This window comes from Tupaia chinensis, unplaced genomic scaffold (genome assembly GCF_000334495.1).
Source record: "Tupaia chinensis unplaced genomic scaffold, TupChi_1.0 Scaffold149537_1, whole genome shotgun sequence".
In the NCBI taxonomy this organism is placed as follows: Eukaryota; Metazoa; Chordata; class Mammalia; order Scandentia; family Tupaiidae; genus Tupaia; species Tupaia belangeri.
Window position 1 is genome coordinate 2171683 of NW_006209381.1, and position 10154 is coordinate 2181836.

General features: G+C 37.1%; 1 pseudogene; it reads right to left on the reverse strand.

Annotated features, from left to right (window-relative positions):
• Window positions 1-6633: 6633 nt before the first annotated feature.
• On the reverse strand, window positions 6634-6906 carry LOC102501028 (non-histone chromosomal protein HMG-17 pseudogene; annotated as a pseudogene).
• Window positions 6907-10154: the final 3248 nt, after the last annotated feature.

Below are 10154 nucleotides of genomic sequence, written 5' to 3' on the forward strand. Positions count from 1 at the left end.
AGGCTATGAAAGAGAGACATTGTATATCTCCACTTAACATATAATCTTCAAAGTTGACTATTAAGAAGATGTTGTGTACAAAAAATATTGCTTTTGGAATTCTTTAAATATGTAAAACTATTGGATGAACTCTACATTTCCATAAGATACCCAACAATGTAGTTATAAAATAAAATTGGTCCCAATCAAAAAAATATATACAGACTGTCTGCACTCTATGATAGAGACTGAAAGACTGGAAGACATGAAACCATTAAAAATTGTTATGGACACTAGAGACAAAGTGGACAGAGAGTGTGGGAGGGAGAGACTGCAAGAATGAAAAAAAATGAAGAGATAAGATATTTGTGGGACACAAACATGGTTTGTTATCTGTTAAGAGGATGTGTATAGTAGTCTTAATTGGACTGAGATGTGGGTAAAATCTCTTTATAATCTAAATGATACATAGTAATTGAATATATAAATAATAAGAAGAAATTTCTATATTGAAGACTATCTAAAATTTTCTTTTAGTCAAGAAAAATTATGTGAGTATTCAATTGTGTCCATAAATAATATAAAACTATTTATTATAGTATGATAAATGCTTTTACTGGATCATAGGTTTTAAAAAAATATTTAAAATATTATATATTTAAAAATATATAATAACTTTTGAATCACTAATTTAAGTTCTGTTTTTGTTAGTGCTCTGAATATCACAGTCCCATCAATAGACCATGAGCAGTCGTCTGGAGCCAGCAGGTAGCGTAGTGGTTAAGGCACTGAACTCCCACATGACTGACTGTGGATTGAGTCCCACAGCTCCCCTGGGAGCTTGAAATTTACACCAGGTGCAAGTGTGTGCATGCTTAAAACCCTGAGAGGAAAATGGAGGAGAAGGGATTGTGACATGGACATCCCCCATGGGAGGTTGATTTTTCACTTTCTCTCTCTCCATCTCTCTCTCTAGCTCTCTGAAGAATGCACAGCCCTATAACAACAACAAAAACAAAAAACAATAAAATTCTCCATAAAAAAGAAAGATATTCATTTGTCTATATTTTGCTAAATTTCAGTTCTATTAAACCCAAAACTTCAAGTATTTTAATTTTGTCATTATTATGTTTAAGGTAGAGGAACAGAGCATATCTTATTCAACAATTTGTTAGTTTGATTTACAACTTGTACAAATTATAATGTATGGAATACTACTCAGCCATAAAAAATAAGACCCTGGCATTTGATAGAAAGCGAACAAATATGGAAGATTTGCTGCTGAGTGAAGGAAATCAGACCATGAAATTGAGACATTGTATGTTCCCATTTATATGTGTGTGTGTGTGTGTGTGTGTGTGTGTGTGTGTAATGTCTACACTCTGTGGCAGAAACTGAAAGATTGGAAGCTATAAAAGCATGAAGAACAAATGTATACATTTAAGACAGTATGGGAGGAGAGTGGAGAGTGGGAAATGGGGGAGAGTGACAGGAAAGGAATCAAGGGGAAAAAGAAAGAAGCAAAATATTTGAGAGACACAAAAATGAAAAAAAAATATTTGTTGATGACAGTGTACGTGATAATATCTTCAACTGGACTACCATACAGTGTATTCATGCTGGGAAATTTCACTTTATAAACTATAATGATATACAGTGATTGAATGTATAAAAAATAAAAAATAATTCATAATGAAAAAGTGAAAATATAAACATTAGAAAAAAAAAAGAATTACAGGAACCAGCAGATGATATAATGGTTATGTCACTAGGCTCCCAAGTAGTCGACAGTAGTTTGAGTCCCAGAACTGGTGGTTTAAAAGTCACACTGGGTGCATGTGCATGCATGCCCAAGATCCTAAGAGGAGAATGGAATAAAAGGGATTGTGGTAGGCCCATCTCCCCTGGGGGAGGGGGTGATTTCTCACTTTCTGTCTCTCTGTCTCTCTGGCAAGCACTCACATCCTATAGCAAAAATCTCTCTCTCAAAAAAATGACAATGTATGATATAAAGTCTTTATTTGTGTGTTTGACCAACTGGAGACATAGTGTTCTTAGCATGTTTAAATAAGCTATTCTAAGCTACAATATTTGCTAGGTTAGGTGTATTATTGCATTTTCAACTTACAGCAGTTTTGTTCATGGTAACATAACCCCAGCTTTAGTTAAGGAGCACTTCATTAAGAAGGGTCTAAGAAGTCATTTAAAATCCCTTTCTGTGATCATATCAGCACCCACCTGAGTGGGAACCTTTGCTTTTGCTGTCCCTTTTGCTTGAATGCTGTTCTCCAAGTGATATAAGTGTCCTACTGCTCTCCTTATTTCTAAATCAGGATTTTTCAGCTTTAATCAACTTTGGAACAAGTAATTCTTTGTGGAGAGGGCTGTACTGTGCATCGTAGACCATTTGGCAGTATTCCTAGATTCTAAGAACTGGGTATCAAGAACACCTTCCAGTTCTGACAACTAAAAATGTAACTTTGTCAAATGTCACCCAGCAGGACAAAATTTCCCCAGTTTAGAAACACTGCTGCAATCCTAAACTTACTCCACCGTCACCTTTCTAACCTCATGTTTTATTTTATTTGTTTTTGGACACAGCACTCATCACTATCTGATGTCGTGTTATTTATCTACTTTTGTATTTGTTATTATTTATCATCTCCCAACCCTAACAAGTGGGAGGAAGGCAGGAGCTTTATGTTATGTATTATTGTATTTCCAAAGCAGTGCTACGTACACAGTGGGGGAAGAGTAGAGGGCACCACATAAATACTTTCCTCCAAATAGGATGATGCAGACAGCTTGCAAGAGTCATTCTACTTAAGTTTTCCCCTAAAAAAGTTTGAATTTCTAGGATGGTGGTCAAGTTAGCTATAGATATCTTTCTTCTGGTATTTATATGCAAGATTACATTGTGCACTTAAAAATATAGATTGGGAAATGATCATTGAATGATTGATAGAAAATAGGAGCCGATTATTTCATTTGCTAAATGAAAAGATGAGGTGTGTATGAAAAATATTGAAGCTTAAACATTTTTAAAATTAATCTCTTCAGGGATAATTAAACAAGATAAGTCATATATGCTTCCCTGCTCATGGTTCATGGACATCATTGGGCCCGTGTTTCCAGTAGAAATTTTCCATGTGGAAAGCTCTGTTACTTGACACCATAACTTTGAACTCTGTAACTCCTTCTCCCTGGCTCCTGAGTCATTGGAATTGAACCCTGACTTGGAGGTTCTGTGAAGGAAGCACAACTATTAGCAAAGTCCTCCCCAAGCTATGAAGGTGGTATTCTCCAACTAGCCTACAGGATATTTTTTTTTAAATTAATTTAATTAATCAGTTTATTTATTTTAGTTTGTGACAGGGCATGTGAGCCCATTGGAGATAGACACAGAAAGAGTGAGAAACAGAGAGAGAAAGTGAGAAATCACCCCCAAGGCAGATGACCATGGCACTGTCCCTTTTCCTCCATTTCTAATGGGATCTTGGACATGTATGCACACATGCCTGGCATAATAATTAAGCCAACGGGTTCCGGGACTCAAGCCATGCAGTCAGACATGTGTGATCCAATAGCCTTAATCTCCACACCACCTGCCAGCTCCTAGTCTACCGACTCAAAAGAGACCAGCAAGGGGCAATGATAAGAGAAGAGGCCCTTTACTCAGGAAGCCAGTTTGACCAGAACAAGCAGCCAGTCAACATGGTTACCTAGGTAGACATCAGAACCCAGGTTAGCTTCACAACCACCGACATGTAGTAAATCATAGACTGACTTTAAAAAAAAAAAGTTAAGAAATCTAACTATGATATCTAGCTAATCACCAACGGTGGTTCAGAAAATATGGTAACTCCCAATTTCTAATTATTATTCTGGAGCATCTGTATTCACCATATCTCAGAACACCAAGGAAACGAGCTATTTGTCTCTCTTCAAGCACAGAATGGTTTGGTGTTATGATAAATCAGACAGCACTAAAATGAATAACTATCAGGTGCAGTATATTATTACGGTAATTTATAATCCACAATATAACTCTTCTAGTGTGATGAATTATCTTCCTAATGATGGTTCTACCATAATAGATCAACTAATAAGATACTCACAAGTTCATAGAGTGTGGTGCCATGGAGTTACATGATTTACATTACAGAAAATTGTATCAGAGAAGTATTGTTTATATATATATATATTTGTTTAAATATTCTATTTTCTCTTACGCATAGATCATTGTTGTAAACTATTACTATTGTTTAATTCTGAGTCTTCAATAAAAACACAAATAAATACAAAAACCAAATCTTTTAGATCAGCCTGTTTCCTGGAGGTTAAGGCAGCTAGACTCCACATGCCCAACTGCACAGTTCAAATTCTAAACAGGCAGCTTCAAAACATGCCAGGAGCATGTGCATGCATGTCCAAAATCCTGAAAGGAGAGAGAAACGGAGGAGAAGGGATTGCGCCATGACCATTCCATGTAAAAGGTGCTCTCATGCTTTCCCTCTCTCACCGTCTCTGTGACTCTCTTGGACATTGCTAACGCCGTTATGGAGGACAGATAATAATCCCTACCTGTTGCACAAGCTCCTCCTCTATTGCTTCTAAGTAATTGAAGACTTGGCAGAAATGGTGGGATGTCACTGCCATGCTTACCATGTGTTTGCGAGTTAAGGTGATGGATGTCATTTTTGTGATTACCTTAAATTATCTTGCTGGCAAACTTGCTCTAAAGTCTCTCTTCTTTACTGGATGGAAGAAGTTGCCATAAATCCTATAGCTACAAGAAAATGAATTTTGCCAACAACCCAAGGGAACTTGAGTTGCTTTCCTGTTGGACCTTGGATGAGAGTGCAGCTCAAACCAACACATTGATTGGAGCCTTTTGAGACCCTAGAGAATAGAATTTAGCGATGCCATCCTGTGGATAGGAGATACAAAATAGTGTTGTTTCCAGTTACTAAGTTTATGGTCATTTATTATGTAGCAATAGAAAACTAGCACAATTGTACTAATGGTGCCTCATTCTAAAGTTCTAACCTAAATCTATCTGTATGGAATTTCCCTATAGCGTCATAGTCTATCAAATTGGGTGGAAGGCAGGAAAGTGTGCCCCTAAAAATCAAAATAGTTCAAGAAATATTCTTACCCATTTTATTCTCTGCTAAAACAGCATATATCAATAAGATAATATTTCTAGTGTTCAAAGAAATTATAATATGGTAGAGATTAAAAGCACAGAAACAGACTATTTCAACATACATATGTTATTATCAGAGAGGAAGGAAAGTCGGCGGACGGCTTCTTGGTTAAATGTTCTGAATGGGAGTTGCCATCTAGCGGAATAAAGAAAGTGAAGACGAACTTCTACTATGCATGAGGACATCTACTAACAGTGATTTTAACAACTAAATAGCTAATATTTATTTATCCTTTGTTAAGTACCAGATATTGTGCTACATGTATTATTAGATTAATTTCAACAATACAATGATACAGATATTAATCAATCTCTCTCTCTCTCTCTCTCTCTCTCTCTCTCTCTCTCTTTTTCCAAGCCAAACTGTATCCAGTTTTATTGAAGATACTTTTCATAAACAATTGTGGTATTTTAGGCAGGACATGAGCAGATGATCGTTAACAGTATACAACAACTTTCAAACTCCCTTCTTCAATGGACTGCCAAAATCAGAAAGCCACTCTAAAACCCAATGAAGTCTTCATTTGATGCTCTGGACAGGGAAAGTTTAGAGCAAGGGTTGACAGTTCACATCTAGCATGTTGTTTAACAACTTTTCACGAGCTGACCTTGATTTTCGGGAAATGAAAATGGCAGAATTATCAACCTGAAGATCCAATAATATAGAAAAGGAACTGCTGCTCTTTTGAAGAATGCCATCTCTTTGTCATTGGAAAGTCCAGATTGCCTGATTATACTGGTAACCAATTTTCTGTGGTTAGGTCCCAACAGGTCTCTGGTTTAAGGAAGTTAAGTCTATGCTGAAGGTAGAGAGGGAGAGGATAAAAAAGCAAATGTTGGGAACCAGCAGTTAGCGTAATGGCTATGTCGCTGGACTCCCACGTAGTCGACTGCGGTTCGCGTCCCGGACCCGATGGCTTAAAACTCACGCTGGGCGCGTGTGCGTGCATGCCCAAGATCCCGAGAGGAGAATGGAGGAGAAGGGATTGCGGCGTGACCATCCCCCTGGGGGGTGATTTCTCACTTTCTGTCTCTAATGTCTCTCTCTGTCTGTCTGGCGAGCGCACGCGCCCTATAGTGAAAATCTCTCAAAAAATAAAATAAAATAAAATAAAAAAGCAAATGTTAAGTTTTCCACACCACAAGACATCTGTGCCAACATGGCCGTGTGTGTCAAGGAACCCCTTCTCTCGGGAGCCAAGAGGAAGTCTCTCAAAACTAGAAGGGAAAGATGTCCAAATCAATCCAACTTCAGAGACATTCTATTAGTGACAAACACGCCTTCACCAAAAAACAACAATGAAGTGTTCTGTGTGCTAACAACATAGCTTAAAATAAAAAAGGTAAAGCAAAATTCTGCATTTTTATAAAACTTGATAAAAAAGATTATCATTTCAAACTGTACAGTCACCAGAAGGGCACAGTTATCAAAAAATGCACACACTTCACTCGGCATCTCCAGTACCTTCAGTTTTCTGTTCCTGGTCTGTTTTGGCATGTCTATTTTCTGCAGGTTTATTCCCTTCCTTGCCAGCATCAACTTTTCCCCCTTTTCCTTTGGGTACCTTCACTCCCTTCTTTGCAGGGGCCTTTTTAAGCTTGGGCTCTGGCTTTGGAGGAGCAGGTTCTGCAGACAACCTTGCAGATCTTCTCTGTGGTTTGTCCTTCACTTTGGCTTTATCTCCTTTAGCATTCCCTTCAGCCTTTCTCTTGGGCATAGTGGGACGATGGCAGGATGTAGGTGCTAGACTCGAGGTTGCAGCAGCGCATACGCTTTGGTTGGCCGGGGATCACTCTCCTCTTCTTCACACTGCTCTCTTTTTTTAAGAGATATTTTTTCTATAGGGCATGTGAGAGACAGAGAGAGAGAGAGAGTGAGAAGTCACTCCCCAGGGGGGATATCCACACCTCAATCCCTTCTCAGGATCTTGGGTACACATGTACACATACCCAGCATGAGTTTTAAGCTACTGTGTCCAAGACTTGAACCACGGTTGAATATGTGGGAGTCCAGCGAAGTAACCATTATGCCATCCTCTGGTCTCTGGATATTAGTCTCTTTGTAGATAAGGATACTGAGCATTTAAGAGGCAGCCCTTTAGGAACCAAGACATGATTCTTTCCTCTCACTTCTCCCTGATCTCTGGATCCATGGTCTTCTACAATAACATACTCTCATTTAGGAAAAAGTCTTCTGAATCCCTTTCCCCTGTCCTTCTCAGTTACTCCCTGCATTTCCATTTGTTCCCACGGATTTCTGATCTTACTAGATAGTCTCCCAAATATGTTCCATAGCTATTATTGTACAGCACATGTATCATCCTGAAAAGAGTGGTAATTGTTGGACAGTAGTAATTTTCCAAATCATCTTTTAGTGTCTTGTTTCTATGACAAGTCCAGAAATAAAAGTTCTCCATAAAAAGTAAGTGGGTGGATGAATATGTAGGTTCTCTGTGGGGGGTGGGGATCTCATTGTACTAGTTACAGCCCATGAAGATGTCTTCTGAGAAAGAAAGCCTTCATATTTCTGAGACTAATATTTGTCCCTCTTCATAATCCTTTCCTGAAAATCACAGAAGCAGGTAAATAAGTAAATGAGGGATGAATGTATGCATGAATGGATGGGTAGCTAAGTAGTCAGATAGACAGAGAGATGGCTATGACTCAGAAATTCCGAGAGGTGTGTCAAGGGATCATAGACTGATGGCTAACATGCCTTAGTATTTGCTTTATGTCAGGCACTAAGCTAAATTCTTGACACTGATTTTTTTTTTTCATTTAGTCTTTACAAGAACCCTATGAAGGAGGGTACTGAGCCTATTAATATTACTCCACAAGAAAAGTGAAGGTTGCAGAGGTTCATAAATTATCCTCATATGCAAAGCATGTGAGTAAAATCATAACCCAGGCAGTTTAACATTTAGGTCTGTGTCATTAGCCACTGTGCATGCAGCCTCCAACCTAGGTTTAAGATTTGCCTTCTGTTTCCACTAATTGTATTGAGTTAATTATATTTAAATTAGGAAGGTTGAGGTCTTTTAGGGTCACTATCAGCCCTGAATCTAATGACAGGTATGCTTATAAAAAACAGAGGAGAAGGTAGCATATATACTCCATGGAATACTATTCAGCCATAAAAAACAACAAGGCCCTGGAATGTGATAGAAAGTGGACGAATGTGAAAGATTTGTTGCTGAGTGAAGCAAGTCAGGCTACGAAAGAGAGACGTTGTATGTCTCCACTTAACATATACCAAGTGTCCGCACTCTATGGTAGAGACTGAAAGACTAGAGGACATATAAGCATTAAAAATTGGTATGGACACTAGAGACAAAGTGGAAAGGAGAGTGTGGGAGGGGAAGAGCAAAGGAAAGGAAATTTGGGGAAAAAAGTGGAGAGGTAAGACATTTGTGGGACACAGATATGATTTCTTATTTGTTGATGAGGATGTGTATAGTATTCTCAACTGGGCTGGGATGAGGTGTATATCATGCTATATATCGAAATGACACATAGTGATTAAATGTATAAATAATAATTTAAATAAATAAATAAGTAAATAAAACAAAAAATTTAAAAAAAAGAATTGTAAATGTACTGATATAAGCTACAATATGGATGTGTCTCAAAAACACTTTGAAAGTTACAAAATTAGATGTAAAAGATCTCATATTGCATGTTTCTGTTCATGTTCATTGTCCAGAAGAAGAACATGTATAGAAATTACAGGTTGACTAGCTCTGGGAGAAAGGAGGGGCAGGGTGGGGGTGAAGAGTGATTACTAATGGGTATGATGAAAGTATAAAATTGATGGTAATAGCTGTACAACTTTGTGAATGTACTAAAAGTCACTGAATTATAAACGTGAACTACCCAGTTTATTATATCTCGAAAAAAATGTTATTTAAAGATAAAGAGAGAGAGAGAAGAAAACACAACCATAGATGGGAAAGCCATGTGAAAAAGGAAGAGATCAGAGTTTATGTAGTCAAGAGAAATGCACGGAGCCACCTTGAAGAAACTAGCAAGGATTCTTTCTGAGATACTTTGGAGGAAGCACAATGCTGGTGACACCTTAATTTCAGACTTCTGGCCTCCAGAATAGTAAGAAAATACATGTTTGTATTAAATTGTCATGTTTGGGGTAACCTGTTATGGCAATTCTAGGGAGCTAAGACATGGACCATCCTTGGTTTTCAGAAATAATTTATATTATCTTCCCTGGCACACTTTAGACAAACCTACACTCAGGTGGTTACGAAGCCCTATTTTTTAAAAATAGTCTGTGTTTGTGTTTGTGCATGTGTGTGCTTTTTTTTTAAACAGAAAAATTTAATTTAATTTAATTTAATTCTTCAAGGGATTTTTTGTGCATGTGTGTGCTTTTTTTTTAACAGAAAAATTTAATTTAATTTAATTCTTCAAGGGATTTCTGAGCTAAATCAGAGCCACTGATAATGAATCAGAAAATGCTCCACATAGAATATCCAGAAAACAAATGCTGACCCGAAAAAAAAAAAAAAAAAGACTTTCTTCATGTCCAACTTGTGGAGAATTCTGTACTTTTTGGAATTGAGTAGCAATGGTCAATAGCTTGCTTTCTTAGACAAAATAGAAAAGATCTTAGCACTGCACATAATGTTTCATAAAGGAAGTTAAGCTAAATTCATATATAATTATTTGCATAAATAAATATACTTTTATAAACAGATCTATATATTGTATAATTTATATTAAAGATCAGACAGATACCATGGTGTTGAAGATAAATACAAATTTTGGATCTGGAAGATTCTAGATTTGCTTTTAGTTTGAACATCTGCTGCCCATGTAACCATAAAGAATTTTTAAAAGAATTATTTTATTTTATTTTATTTATTTATTTTAATTTGACCAGAGAAAGACAGAGTGAGAGAGAGAGAGAAAGTGAGAAAGCAAGTCACCAGGTCTGGGACTTGAACCATGG